A 16,670-nucleotide genomic window follows, 5' to 3' on the forward strand; every position below is an offset into this window, starting at 1 on the left:
AGACGTAAGCCCGTCGATTTTACTTTGCCCTTAATTGTATTTAGTTTAACTTTATCCGTCATTTTCTGTAGAGATGGAAGACGCAAAAAGGAGAGCTTTGATTAAATCCCAAGCCGTCAAAAAGAAGGAATCCGGCGAGGTGGTACCAAAGGGGTCGGCTCCAACCACGAAGAGGAAGTCGACATCAAAACCTGACCGTCCGGCTAAACAACCCAAGATCTCTCTTGAGCCAGTCGTCGGCTTGATGGCTGAGGGTGTCAAGACCGTCACCCCAGCTAAGCATGGGACGGGTAAGGGTTTTATGAAGGCCCCGGACTCCAAACAAGAGAGACCTCCTCCACTCCTCCGCGACGACTCCAAGTATGCTTTGGAGAAACTGTCGTCTATTATCACGGCGGAGGACTATGAAGACCTTGGAAACCACTCGACGGAAGCTATGGGAGAGACGGGCCTCTTCGTTGTTGCTCAAGTAAGTTTTGCCCGTCAATTATGTTTTTTTTTTTTTTTAGTACGTGACGGACTCTTTTTGTCGTTTTGTAGTCATTGGTCATGATGAAGGGATTGTTGGATCGATGCCTTAACCGTGAAAATGCTCTGGACCGAGTGCGTGCAAAGGCAGAACAGATGGAGGAAGAGCTTGGTCAACTCCATAAATGGAAGTCCAACATGGAGAAGAAGCTGGAGCTCTCTGAGCAAGCAAGGAAGGAACTGGAGCAGAAGACGGACGAGGCGTCGTCGGTCTTAGAGAAGAAGGAGAAGGAAATTAAAGCGTTGAAGGAAGAGATCCGTCTAGCTAAGGTAGTAGCCGTCCAGGAGTACCGTGACTCAAACTCCTTGTTGAGTGAGCTTGCGGACTCTTTTCTTCAAGGCTTTGATGACTCGCTTCGTTAGATCAAAAAGATCTACCCTGAGCTGGATGTGTCAATGATCAAAGTTGACGACCAAGGCCAGACTTCTGCTATTCCCGTTGCTTCCGAAAATACGGAGGACCTCTTCGGAGACGAAACAGCTCAGGGTGACGGAGAATCAGCTGTGCCGAAGGAGGTTCCTGATGCCGACCCTAAGAAAGTAGATTGATCTTTGTAATTTTTGAGGAGGATCTGTCCCCTTTTTACATGTTTTTAGTAGTTTGAGGACGGTTTGCTTTAGTTTAGCTTTTGTACCGAACAATGTTCTTCTTTCATAATACATTTACGCATATTTTTGTTGTTGCTTGAGTATTTGCATCCGTTAAGGATTTTTTTTTCTCCGTCTTCTTGTATGTTAGTGTTAATTTGGGCAAACTAGACTTTCGGAGGGTCAATCCGATTTATGAATAAGTGAACGGGTCGCATTTGTTTTATGATTTGTCCACTTAAGCCTTTACTGTGGTCCGTCCACTATGTGGGCAGCTCTTTGTTTATCCGTCCACTTTGTGGGTGTTTATAGAACCGTCCGTTTTATGGACAAATTTCAATCGTTTTTGCGGTTCGTCCACTTTGTGGACAGCTTTTATCGAAGGGTGATCTGTCCAGTTTGTGGCGGTTACATCATCTTTTTTTTTTTCAAAAAATATCGTCCAGTTTGTCGACTTATTTCACCGTCATGGTGATCCGTCCACTATGTGGCGGTTATACCGTCCAATTTTTCCACTTGTAAAATATTTCATGTTTTTAATGATCCGTCCACTTTGTGGACTGCTCTTTTACCGTCGTGGTGATCCGTCTACTTTGTGGCGGTTAAACCGTCCAGTTTATGGACTTGAAAGATATTTTCACCTTTTTGGTGTTCCGTCCACCTTGTGGACAGTTATTTTACCGTCGTGGTGATCCGTCCACTTTGTGGCGGTTATACCATCCAGTTTATGGACTTGTAAGATATTTTCACCTCTTTGGTGTTTCGTCCACTTTGTGGACAGTTCTTTTACCGTCGTAGTTATCCGTCCACTTTGTGGCAGTTAAACCGTCCAGTTTATGGACTTGAAAGATATTTTCACCTTTTTGGTGTTCCGTCCACCTTGTGGACAGTTATTTTACCGTCGTGGTGATCCGTCCACTTTGTGGCAGTTATACCGTCCAGTTTATGGACTTGTAAGATATTTTCACCTCTTTGGTGTTCCGTCCACTTTGTGGACAGTTCTTTTACCGTCGTAGTTATCCGTCCACTTTGTGGCGGTCAAACCGCCCAGTTTGTGGACTTGAAAGATATTTTCACCTTTTTGGTGTTCCGTCCACCTTGTGGACAGTTATTTACCGTCGTGGTGATCCGTCCACTTTGTGGCGGTCAAACCGTCCAGTTTGTGGACTTGAAAGATATTTTCACCTTTTTGGTGTTCCGTCCACCTTGTGGACAGTTATTTACCGTCGTGGCGTCTGTTCTTCTGGTTTGTCGGTCCTTTCCCTACTGACGAACCTTTGTAACTTTCCCTGTCTGATCAGCGCCTCAATCTGCTGCTTTAAGTCATAGCAGTTAGCAGTGTCATGCCCGTGGTCCCGGTGAAAGCGACAATACTTATCCCTTGGTCTTTTGTTGGGATCTCCTTTCAACTTCCCTGGGAATGTCAGTGCTCCTTCATCTTTGATTTACATCAATACTTGGTCGATTGGGGCGGTTAATGGTGTGAAATTGGTGAATCTTCCCGTGGGGGGTTTGAAACGCCTTTCATCACACTGATCCCCGGTTCTAGCGACCTTTCGCCCCCTATCTTGCCGCATATCCTCCTGTCTCTCCCTCTTCTTAGGTTTCTCTTCATCGGCCAATAGTGCATCTTCCGCGTTCATATACTTGGTAGCCCTATAGATTACATCCGCCATGGCCTTCGGGTCATTCTTGTATAAGGAAAACAAGAACTTCCCCTTCCGCAGCCCGCTTGTAAACGCGGCTACTAGTATCTTGTCATCCGCTTCATCGATCAAAAGGGCTTCTTTGTTGCAACGGGTTATGTAGGCTCACAACGTCTCGTCTTCTCGCTGCTTTATGCTCATCAAGCACGCCGTGGATTTCTTGTACCGATGTCCGCCAATGAAGTGGGAGGTGAACTGGGCACTTAACTCCTTGAAAGTATTGATTGAGTTTGGCGTCAGTCTGCTGAAACAGACCCTCGCAAGTCCCCTCAGTGTGGTCGGGAACGCCCTGCACATGATCTCGTCAGGTACCCCCTGAAGGTGCATCAGGGTCTTGAAGGTATCCAGATGATCAAGGGGGTCCTTGACCCCGTCGTAAGTTTCGATATGAGGCATTCAGAACTTTGGTGGCAAGGGGGATGAGTTGACGGACGCAGTGAATGGTGAGTCGGTCCTGTTCACTAAATCGTCAAGGTCGGAGGATACCCGCCCCTTGAGGGCGTTCATCATGACCTCCATCTGCTCCTTCATCGCCTGCATCTCCGCGATGATAGGTGGGGGAGTAAGATCTGTGAGAGACGGACGGCTTTCATTTTGCCGCTCCTGCCGGCTTGGGATGTTGCTGTCCTCTAGATGCTCCCTTCCTCTCGGCACTGTCACCTTCCTGGTTTTGTTCCTGAGGATTAGGTCCTACATCCCTTTGACGTAGCTATTCCTCCAAATCATGATTCTGCTTTGTGAGTCGTTCGACCGCCGTCATGAGGGTTTGGACCTGCCTTTCCAGTGCGGTAGATCTTGGCGGTTCGTCTCCTTGGGCGTTGCTGGTGGTGGCCATTGAACGAGTGAGTACCATGCAACTCTTACGTCCGGGAGGCGACAATCTTTTTCGCGATTCCCACAGACGGCGCCAACTGATGATGCCGTGAAATCACCAGTGAGCCGCACAGTCCACGCTCGCCGCGACTAGCAACCTGCAAAGAAAAAGAAAGTGTTCTCGCCGTGGGCACCGGTGTGGTGTCGACCAAATACCCTCTGACGATCAAGTTAGTATTGTTCTCAACTCTAGAGTGCTAGAGAGGGTCTTTTTTGCGTACCTTGATTTGCGAGAATATTCAAGCTTTTATAATAGAAGAAGGTCGACTTTTCCTTTTTGGACTAGAAGTCTTTTCCTTGTAGGATTGTGAAATCCCAAACGTGATGGGCAAATATTTCCTTGTGGAGCGAGTCTCTCCATTAAGGCGGATCTTCTAGAATTTCCCTAGTGCGAACCACCTGATTTTCTAGGATTCCCTCTGATTCTAAACGTGCGTATCAAACATTGTAAGCGGGACTAAGCCTTGGGCCTTTGCTTAATGTCGGCCCTTGATCCTGAATCCGTCAGGCCCAGATGTTGCACAATTTTTTACCCATCACTAGGCGTTTCCGTGGAGGAGGAGGAGGATAGCATGTGAGCCGGTCGTATTTAGGTTCGGCTTAAGCTCCATTTTGGTTCAGGCCCCCGTTTTTCATGGGCAATTAATTGTACCGAATCACACGATTCAAACAATGCGAGACCGAAACAAACTTTTGACAGCTCTGAACTTTTGAAAAAGAAATTAAAAAATGAGTACAGTGAGTCTTTTCACTGCGCGTTAATGAAGAAGATGAGTGGGAAATTCCCTAGTGGGGTCTGTGGCTGTGGAAGGAAGGGATTTCCCAATGCGCATACTATGTTTCAGATGGCTATACCCCATTTGGCCAAAATGGCCAAACACCATTGTTTATCGAAATATATACATATCAATTTACTATTGTTTTGAAAATATATAAGAAACACTACAATATTTTTAAAACTCGAATTTGCTGTGTAACTTGAGTTGATTTTTGAAATAATTGCCGGAAAATTTTTTATGGAACTCGAGTTCATGGAAAACTCAAGTTTCCCAAACTCGAGTACCCAAAAAATGATAGACCCTTACTTATTTTTGAAACAATAGTAAATTAATATATATTTCGATAAACAGTGCTATAATAGCATTTTGGCCTACACCTACCTTGCTCTAATGGTTCCAACCTGGTTTCACAAGTTTTCCTTTTTTATAGTTTCCAAGTCAAGTACAGGCTTGTTAGGGCAACTACATATAGTGGAGGAAGAAGAAAAGAAGCTATCCAAACACTTTGAGTAATAGCTAGATTCTTGTTTTTGAATTGTGATATTCATTTTTTGCTAGTGAATCTGGATTTTTGGGATGTCTTCTGTCTCTCTTTTTGCTTTCTTTCTTCTGTCACACTTCGTTCTGCTTCCCTCAGCTGAAGAAGAAAAGAGCATACACCCGAATTGTCCGTCCTTTCAATGTGGAAAATTCAGTACCATTGGCTTTCCATTCGCCAAAAGCTCACATCCACGGTGTGGATTACTGACAGTTAATTGTGACGAAACAACTCCGACGATCCAGCTGCCACTGGGGCGACGGAGCACAAGACCATATGAAGTTATTAGCATCTCTCACATTAACACCACACAATACGTACGTGTTAAGGACCTTTCGCTTTGGGAATACTTGAATACCAACAAATGTGAATACTTATTGTATTTACTAATTTTACTCTTCCCAATTCTCCATTTATGTCTTTTAAACTCATCACACCCATTCAGACCCTATTTAAATGCAATCGCAGTCTTCGTTTTACTTCCCCTAGAAATTTTTTTAAAAATGAGATGCGGAGATTATAAAATCTACCATACTCATTCAAACAAGGCTTCTCAGAGTTTTCCTTCTGGATGTTCAACTATTCAGCTCCCAGTACAAGAGCATTCACATAAAGATGAACTAATTATAATTGCTGAGTTCGAGCTTGAAGTCCATGTATCGGATGCTTGTAGCAGTTGTTATAGTAGAGGAGGTCTATGTAAACTTCTTGGCAACGAGGGAAAATTTCATTGTAACATTACAGAAAAAGATATAGACATCGGAATAACCCAAAAAGGTTTGGATCTACACATATATTTAAAATGCTTGTAGAGTTCTTTGCATATAAATTTCTTTACATTCTTATGTTATAGTAAATCCTTTACATTCAGGATTAGTGTATTAGAAATACAATTAACTTTGTTACTGGTGGGCTTCCTATTCTGAAATAGCTCACACCCAGAAAGTAGTTTGCGCATTTTGCGTAGTTATAAAAAATAGAACTTTTAAAATACCTCCAAAGACCCAACTAAAGAGCAGTGGGAGACAGTACAATTTTGAAATGATCTCTCACCCTGATATCATGTTACTATGAAACAATAAAACAGAGAGTTTTATAGCAGAGTTTATGTGTTTGATGAATGTTCCAATTGTTATAGTAGAGGGATTATTCATTGTGCCAATTTGGAAAAAGGTGTTGACATGGGAATTTTCAAATTAGCAAAAATTCTTATAAATTTCGTTGGTTTCTATGCGTTTATTATTCTTAATATATGTATATGACTTGCTGCTATTCTGTTCTATGCCACAATCCACATACCACTCTTCTGCAGCACTAGATTTAGTAGACTCAGATTGGCTCCTTTTAGGAAAATAGAAATAGATTGAACTTTCTTGTTATAAAATCCATATCAGATAATTGTAGACCGAAGTTCATTGCTCTTTGTTAAATACTGTTGAGATTTCAAAGAATACCAATTTTTGCTCTGTCAATATGTTGCATAAATTACTTTTTTCTTTTTTAATTATTCAACCAATGGCAATGTTCTTTGCAGATTCTGATACCGGGTGTAAAAGGGTGAAAGTGATGGGGATAGGTAACATACTTCTTTAATCAAATCATTTTTTTGTTGATACTAATTTTTACATGCTTTCTTGGACAGCCTATTCTATAGAACTGAAATGATTCCATATGGAAGTGATCTAATATGTCTTCAACACTTAAACTGTGACCCCATTTTAACCCCTTCTCACAGTGTTTCTTTATCAAATCTTTTAGAGTATTATTCATGTAATGATATAAGGTTTTGTTATCAGTTTTGGTAATGGCTCCATTTGCTCCATTTTTTATAATTCAATACCATCTACTTGTTTATATCAAATCCATCGGTACAATAGCTAATTTTTCATAGTTCATGATTTTCCTCCAAGGCTCCCTATCTCCCATCCATCAAAACATATATCCTTTATTCTGCTTATAATACTGGATGCCAAGTCATTATTCTTGTGTCAATACAAGAAAATGCAATAGAGCTTCAAGACATAATCAACATGTAGTTTGAGTTATTGTCGTGTCACCATATTACTTCATAACCTCGATTCTTTTATTACAGCCACTTCTTTTGCTAGAACTGGAGTTTTGATTGTTATAATCTACTGCTCCTGGAGAAAGCTTTCGTCAATTAAAAGTATTAGTTTTTGGAAGAAGGAAAATGTAACTCATCAGAGAGTCAAGGCATTTCTAAGGAATCGTGGACCTCTTACTATTAGAAGATACAATTATTCAGACATAAAGATAATGACCAAGTCCTTTAATGATAAATTAGGCTAAGGGGGCTATGGTAGTGTTTATAAAGGGAAGTTACAAGACGGCAGTTTTGTGGCTATGAATGTCTTGAATAATTCAAAAGGTAATGGAGAGGAATTCATTAACGAGGTTGCAAGCATTAGTAGGACCTCCCATGTTAACATTGTCACTCTCAAGGGCTTTTGCTTTGAGGGATCTAAAAGAGCTGTAATCTATGAGCTTATGCCTAATTGATCTCTTGAGAAGTTCATATATAAAGGAAATCTTTCAAGTTCTAATCATCAATTGGGATGGGAAACATTATACAAGATTGCTATTGGCATTGCATGAGGCTTAGAGTACTTGCATAGAGGTTGCAACACACAAATTTTGCATTTTGACATAAAGCCTCACAACATTCTTTTGGATGAGAACTTTTGTCCAAAAATTTTTGATTTTGGCCATGCAAAGATATGCCCTAGAGAAAAGAGTATGATATCAATGGTTGGTGCAAGAGGGACTACTAGATAAGTGGATATATTGCTCCTGAAGTATTTTGTAGAAATTTTGAAGGAATCTCTCACAAGTCAGATGTCTATAGCTATGGAATGATGGTTTTAGAAATGGCAGGAGACCGAAAGAATATTGATGCAAGTGTTGATTTTACTAGTGAGATATATTTTCCACATTGGATTGATAAGCATCTTGAACTAAATGAAGAATTAGGCCTGCTAGGCCTTTTAAATGTAGGAGATGAAGAAAATGCAAGGAAGATGATAATAGTGAGTTTATGGTGCATACAAACTGACACATCGAACCGACCATCAATGAGTAGGGTAGTGGAAATGTTGGAAGGAAGTCTCGACTCTTTGCAAATCTCCTCCAAACCTTAGTTGTCTTCTCCCCTAAGATCACCAATAGGTTCTTCCATTGTAATGGTGTCAATGCAATATGATTCTATGTACTAAAATACATCCCTTCTTTCAAGGGAAACTTTAAGTCTAAAAGTCAATGAACTTTGTGAACTGTATTTATTTATAGCTTGGCAATGAACATCTTTTCTTTGTTGATTAAAATATATGATGAAACCCGATTTTATGGCCTCACAATGAATTAGTAATGCCAAAAGTCCAGTAGTATATTTGAGAATTGCAATTTTTGTTTGTTTGGGAATAATTTATTTAGTTTTTTGTTGAAAATTTTTTGTTAAAAACGTGCTAAAATATATTTGTATTTTAAAAATTTAAGAAAAAGTGAGGTTTTAAAAATACGTATAAAAGCCAAAAAAACAAAATATTAGCTTATAAGCTAGTCCCAACGCACAAAATTACCCATACTAAAACTTGAGTATACTATAATTCAAAACTAAAATGAAAGTGCTACATATTGGGAAAAAAATATTTTAGTAACCATAATTTTGGACCTTATCATAAAATATTTAATCAATATTGCTTATAGTTTAAATTCTTCCAATGAATTAATTGGAAATACCTATTCATTTGGAAATACCGTTAACCCTGTGTTTGGATGAAAATTTTGTTAAATACACAAATGATGGGATTTACATCCTCATTATTTAATATCCCGTCATTTATAAATTTCCTTACTTCTTGACTATAATATTTGTAGAAAATTTAAAATGATGGGAATTATAATTTTCAAGTTTGGACATAATCAGAATTTGTTGAATCCTTCGGTAGAGTATATTGGTTGGATCAATTTTTTTTTTTTTTTAAAGTTCTATAAAAATAAGTAGTTTCCGTATTTTGAAAAAGAATATTTCAGAGACAAGTGCATTATTTTGTTTTTCAATAGATATCCAAATTTATTATTTAGAACATGGGTAGTGGATGTAATGTCAACGCATATACAATATAACTGATGGGATTTTAATAGTTACAATATTGGCAGGAGAGGGTTTTGGTGGATGACTTGTATAGATTAGCTCAGACTGATGTGGTCTGCCACTCTGTTTTTGTTCCAAAGATTGTAACAGGTGATGTTAACTTCCTAGCTAAGTTGTCTACTGACATGCCAATTAACCATTGTATGGTTTAACTCTCTTGTATTTCTGGTTTTATCAAATATATATATATATATATATATTTTGCTCCAAAATGCATGAACCTTTGTTTTCCTGTAAGAAGCATTCAATTCCTCTATTGGACCATCACAGGATATGGCTTTTGTACAGTTATTTCCGAAATCTAGACTCGCTTTACTGGATCCATTCTCATTGTCACTATTGAAATCTGATTCAAGATGATGCTTCTAAATAACCAGTATCCTTTAAAAACTTGTGTGCTGAATAGACGAATCAAACATCTAGATATGTACATATCCATATTCTTGCTCGTTCTTTATTTATTTATTAGAGAGATGAAACATGACCAATAACATTTAACCCAATTCTATACTCTTAATTAGACACAATTATTTATTCAACTTTATACATATATACACCCTAAAAAAAAAAAAAAATTATACATATATAAGCTGTAATTTTTTTTTGGGAGACATGTCAAGTTGGGGTTATGGAGTGAACATGGTAAACATTGCCATCAGATATTTAGTGTGCGTTTGAATATTGCTTATTTTGCTAAAAACTGAAAACAATAAAAAATGATTTTCTGATTACTGTTTATAAATGAAATTATTGTGCATTTGCCTATTTGCACTGTTCATGAGATATGAATAGTGCAAGTAGCGCTGGTCCAGGAAAAATAAAATAAAAAGAGTCAACGCGCTAGACGCGGACGCAAGCCAAATGGACATTTAAGCACTAACGTTCTAGACAATGGATTCATTGTTGGGCTACACTTTCTTTGGGCTAGTTATTTAGGTGATGGGCTTATTAAAATAAATGGTCCATACTTTAGTTAATAGGTCCATAGATTAGGCTTACCTATATATTAAATCACATGCTCTTGCTTCATAATAAGTAATTTAAAGTTTCTCTAAAGTAAAGGTCTTATTTACTAGTTATTTTTCTATTTCTTTTTTCTATAATAATAGTGGTTTTGTATACAAAATCTAAGCTGTTTTTGTATGCAATTTCCTTACTATAGGTAACCAGAGGTAGCGAGGAGCAGCAGGAAAATGTGGGACAAGCTTAGGTTGTTTTTGTTCATACTGCTACATTTGCTTTGGCAAAAACACACACAAATTGTGTAAATTCATAACAATATGTCCAGGATATTTTTTCTTTTGTAAATTATATTATAGTAGTTGTAAGAACCAAATTTGAATTCCTAGCCCAAATGGTGGATGAATTTAGACCCAAAAAACCCAATACAATGAATTCGTAGAGAGTGGATTGGAAAATTGGGCCTTAATGAATCAGATAACAAGTAAAGTAGATTTTGATGACAAGAAAATGAAGATAGACAGATTTAAACTAAAGGAACTCATCCTCGGTGTGGTTCGAGGAGATCAGTTCTTATATATTGATTCTCAAGTTCGGTTACAAGCTCAATTTTTGATTGCTACAGTGTTTTTCTCTTAACTTCTTCCTCCTCTCTCCATGGAGGATCTTTTACATTATATAATTTTCTTTAGACGATCTTGGCCCTCCACCTGTTGATCATCTAAGCCACCACTTGAGTGCTTATCCCATTGGACACCATCTCAAGCCCTTTATGAGTTGGTGCAGTCAAGGCAGCACTGTTTAGGGGTCTTCTCCACATTAATGTAGCTAGAAAGTTAACTGCAAAGCATTTAATGCGGTGGTGGTAGTTTTCCCTTGAGATATTTCATGACCTCCCTCTATCCTATTCCTTTTGGATACTTATCCTCATCAGTGGAATTGTCCAAAATGTTGCTCCTGGTGTCAGACCACACCTTCTGACCCCAGCTTTGCTCAGCCGAGGAAGTATTCCTCCTCGGACAACCTTCTCGGATGGTTATGATCAGACCTCACCTCTTTACTTACCAACACGGATTCTTAGGAAGGTGTTTACCCGTCCTCAGACAATTCATGTCCTCAGATTGGGTCCCTGACCCAATATATATATATATATATGCGCTCCTGGGCCTATCACCCTTACAGTAGTAAAAGTTTGAAATTGGTCATTATTAATGTTTATATTTTGAATGTGGATATTAAATTTTGATCAATGTGAAAGAGCACATCCATTTTTTTTTAATGAAAAATAATTATTTCAATAGTTACAAACTGTTGAAACTTATCTCAAAATGCCCTTTATCAACGGTTAAGTGCCTGGTGATAAAAGAGTAAAACTTTTTTTAATGGTTGTATAGGCCGTAGAAAAATATTCTCAACATGGTTTTTAATAACAGTTCTCTACATTCACTCCAACTGTCAAAAATACTTTTTTCGTCAGTTTTAGTACTTTTTTCAATGGTTTCAACTGTTGAAAATAGCTAAATTTCTTGTAGTTTAGACACAAGTATTTATTCAACTATATACATATATAAGCTTTTTTTTTTTTTTTGGAGATAATTTATAACCTATGGCGTCAAAACTTTTTATCAGTTAAGCTAACTAAAAACTCATTTTTTGTGAGATAATTTATAAATTATGGTGTCAAAACTCTTTACCAGTTGAGCTAACTGAAACCTCCATTTTTTTTTTTTTTTTGTTAAATAAGTTATAGTTTTAATTGGATTGTATTTCTATTAGCTCAATATTTTAGGGCCATTATTGGGGGTGGAGGAAAGAATTAAAACCCACCTATATTTTTTTTCTTTTAAAATCATCAATTACCATTCTATAATTTAATCACCTTTTTGCTGGTGGATGACATAAGTACTAGTGCTTAATAATGTTAATGTTGGTGCAAACACAATTATAATGGAAATAAGACAACATTATTTGGACCGAGGCATGACATTCGCTCTCTTTAAGGAGATTCAGACCCTTGGTTAGCTAATTTTTGTAACCAATACATATCAACCCATTAATCACCACAATTAAAATAAATAAATAAATAAAAGAGTCTCTCTCATTTTCAATGTGGGATTAAATATTTCACTAACTCTTTATCTTCCATATTAACTCACATATCTTTATATTTATATTGTCATATTAATCCATTTTAATTATATAATATTAAAAAGCTCTAACAATAATAATCTCAAAATTACACTAATTTCCGGGTCAATTGTAAACTTTTGGTGATCAAGATTCGAACTTAACATGACACGCTAAAAATATGGACGGGATGACAATTTGTCAACCATTAAGATCTTAGGATATGATGACAATCCGGTGTGCAACACAAAAATCCATTACCATAGAAAGTAAGTAGTATTATTTAATGAATCATGTTAATAGGTACCCTTAGAACTTTTTTTTTTTTTTTAAGAATCCTAAATATTTTAACACACACATAGAGGGAGAGGAAAGAAGGTCTTAAAGAAACTGACAATGGTATATATCCAAAATAGCCTTAGAACATTTATTACTGGATCATTTTAGAAAATTTTTAATACAACTTTCATGAAAAATATAAAAAGTTGTAAAAAAAAAAAAAAAAAAAATCATTTGTTATATACTTAAGTCTTTGGCCGGTGCGAGCCACACTAAAGGAGGAAAAGACTATGGCGCAAAAATCTGAAACACAATGATTTAACCACATTTCCAAAGATTATGAGAAGCAAACAGCCTCTCTTTTAACCCATACACCCAATAATTAATTAAGAACAAGGAAAAAAAAAAGTCTTTGTTTAAGACTAATTAACCAGCCTCAATTGTAGACTTAATTTTCCTAGGAAAGACCTTCTTTTCTATGAGAGAATCCTAGAAAAAACTTCTAAATGTCCAGAAAGTGCATCCACACTTATCATTGATTCACATTCAATATTAGTCCACACAAAAGTGCTCTAGCAATGCTGTTACTCCTAGAGTGTCAATGTTTTCCACTGTGTAAATGAAAAATGCATTAAATTTTTTTCTTCTTATTACTTTTATACCATACACAGTTTTCATTAATCAAAGTGGTTAAGGTATATTTTCCTAAAAGTTGATAAGTTTACATAAATAATCAATGCAACAATTTTTTCTCTGATTATTCTTAATTTTCTTTTAAATAGATCGATAAGTATTTTTTAATAAAAGCCTTCTTTATTTTTTAAGAACAAAACTTTTTTTTAATCATTATTTTGCATTAGGAGAATTACATATATAAATACCCTTTTTTTAAGACGAACGAACAATTGTGGATTTTATGGATACGATTTAGAGATTCTTATTGTATTTTTCATTCTTGAAAATAATATATATTTTAAATATTTTTCTAATATTGACTTGTGTATATATATATATATATATTAACTTATAAAGTGACATTTATTATTATTTAAATTTAATTAATTTTTTATAAGTTTCATAACATTTAAAACAATTAGTATACTCCTAACTGTATAATGTTTAAATTATTTGACAAAAACTCTTGTTCTAAAATGTTTAAACTTTAAAGAATGCTAAGTGATTCAAAAGATAGTTCATAGCTTACAAAACTGACTAAAAGTTATATAAAATCCAATTATCTTGATGTAACTATTTTATTATATATGATAAAATAACATATGTTAAATAATGTGACCAACATACCTTATGTATAATATGTTTGTGTGTTTATATATATATATATTTGAATTTAAATAATTTTAATATATTTAGTTTTATTATTATTATTATCTATACTACTATTTAAGAGACTTTTCTTGTTTATATTTTTCATTTTTTTGGTTCAAAAATGTCCCTACACCCCTATGTTTAAGTAGAGACAAAACTAAAAGATTATCCGGTAAAAATACAACTCTAACTCCCACTAAAACAATGTCTAAAAAATAAGACCACTCTTTTGTTGATTTTTTTTTTCTTGAAGCTACTCTCTTGTTAATTTTCAAATTATTTTATCCACTTATAAATTAGATTCTCAAAATAAAAATTATATATACAAAATAAAAACAAAAATTTTTGTTTTGCTACAAAATAAGACCACTAAAATTGCTAGGTTCTAAAGACTTAGGTTTTTATGTATTTAGAACTCTAATATGTATTGTTGGCAAACCATGATCAAAACAGTATGTTTAGTAGTGTTTAGACTTGCTCAAAGTTGTATCTTTTATGTAAAGTTGGAATCGAGCTGATGCAGAAGTTACTATGCATTTTGGCCTGGCTCAATCAATCGAAACTTAGGCTCAATCGATCGAATTTCGGGCAGAATGCGTTTTTCTGCAGATTTCCAACTCAACCCTAGTTTGTTTAAAACGTTTAGGGTTTTTTAATTTGTCCTAAGTATAAAAGGCAAACCCTAGCCATGTTTTAGTGTTACTCATATTGTTGTTTGTGTAAATCTCTTATGAAATCTAGAAGAGCTTTATTTTACACAAACTTAGAGTTTTCAAGGAAGAGATATTATCTACATCTTGATGATTAACTCAGTTACTGCCATTGAAGCTTAAAGAAACACAAGTGTGCTTGTATCTGGTGGTGAATCCAATAAAGAAGGAGTCTGTGGATTCGGAGCTTGCACGTTGTTGTGTCAGTAAGTTCTATTGGTGGGTAGTAATAAGAAGTCGAGCGTGGAGGCTTGTAAGTCTTATTATATGAACTTCGATTCTTTCAAGATAGTAGATTCAAGTTTACCTTGAGAATAGCTAGATTAAATCCTCTCCAGGTTTTTACCGATTTGGTTTTCTTGGGTTACCATATCGTTGTATTATTTATCTTTCCGCTGCTTTGCATGATATGATTGTTTTGATTGTGATAATCTAGTTTTGTTAAATTGGAATAAGTAACAACTTGGCTAATTATCTAAGTTAATCCAATTGTGTTTTCTAAGGGGTCTAAAAACCATCAAGTGGTATCAGAGCGGGTTGCTCTCTTGTTGTTGATATTTTGATCACTGAGCTGATCCTTGACCCTTGTTGTCATGGAACACGGACACTCTCTATTTATTCCTCCTCACTTTGATGAAAATAATTATACTTATTGGAAAGTAAGGATGAAAGCATTCCTGAAATTGATTGATGAGAGAGTCTGAAACTCCGTTGAATACGGATGGGAGAAACCCACTAATCCTGTTAGTGAGTGGCAAACTTCTCAAAGAGAAGCAGCTGCGTTCAATAGGAAAACTATGAATGCTATCTTTAACGCTATTTCTATGAAGGAATTTAAGAGAATCTCTAATGTTGAGATTGCTCATACTGCTTGGAATATCCTCCAGACTGTGCATGAAGGCACAAAGGCTGTCAAAATCAATAAATTGCAGCAGTTAACTTCAAAATTTGAAAGCATTAGGATGTTTGATGATGAATCTTTTGATGAATTCTATGCTAAACTGAATGATATTGTTAATTCTACTTTTAACTTGGATGAAATCTATGATCAATCTAAAATTGTTAGGAAAATTCTTAGATCATTAACAGAAGACTTTAGACCCAAGGTGAATGCAATTACTGAGAGTAAGGATTTGGACTCCATCCCTGTTGATGAACTTGTAGGATCTCTTCAATCCTATGAGTTGGACCTAAACAAAATTAACAAATTCAAATTAATAGCACTTAAGTCAGTTGATGATGTTGAGGTTGGTGGATTTGATGATGAGCTCTCTGCTACAGAGATTGCTTACCTTGCCAAGAACTTTAGAAACTTTCTCAGGAATAGTAACAAAAAGACAAGAGGCACGAACACTATTGAACTTAGAAACTTTAGAAAGAATGATCCTACTAACGTTAACAATAATGATAAACCTAGAGAAAAAGTAGGTCAATCTTCAAATAATTCTATAGGTACTCAATGTTTTGGATGTCAAGGGTATGGTCACATGAAATCTGAATGTCCTATCTATTTGAAGTTTAAGGGTAAGGCTATGGCTGTAACCCTTAGTGATGGTGAAATTTCTGATAATGAGTCTGATTGTGACGAGGATGGAAACTTCATTGCTTTCACTGCTACTACTGTAGTCAATGAGAGCATATCTGCTGAAGAGAACCCTTTTGATGGGGAACTCTCTGAAGATGCAGATCTTCAAGAGGCCTACAACAAACTTTGCAAAATTGCTGCAAAGGATGCTATAAATATTGAACTTGGCCTGAAGAAAATTGAATCTCTTGAACTTGATAAGAAGAATTTGCTTGTAAAATTGTTTGATGCTAATGAACTTTTGAATAATGCGAAAACTGAGAATGAAAGTTCAAATAGTGTATAAAACACCCTTGAACGTTTAGACCCCCAAATACAAAATAACTAATTCAAGCTTTATGACGAACAACTATTGTGCAGAAAATGAACATAAACTATAAACAGAATTGGAAATCAATTTAAGCCAATTATAAATCACATCCACAGCAGAAAATAAAATGCAAAGATAAAGGAAAGGAAGATGCAAACACAAAGATAACAACCGATGTATTATCGAAGAG

At 36.0% G+C, this 16,670-nt stretch overlaps 1 pseudogene; it reads left to right on the forward strand.

Annotated features, from left to right (window-relative positions):
• Positions 1-7,274: 7,274 nt before the first annotated feature.
• On the forward strand, positions 7,275-16,456 carry LOC115952296 (annotated as a pseudogene).
• Positions 16,457-16,670: the final 214 nt, after the last annotated feature.

The sequence above is a fragment of the Quercus lobata genome, chromosome 1 (assembly GCF_001633185.2).
Source record: "Quercus lobata isolate SW786 chromosome 1, ValleyOak3.0 Primary Assembly, whole genome shotgun sequence".
Classification (NCBI taxonomy): Eukaryota; Viridiplantae; Streptophyta; class Magnoliopsida; order Fagales; family Fagaceae; genus Quercus; species Quercus lobata.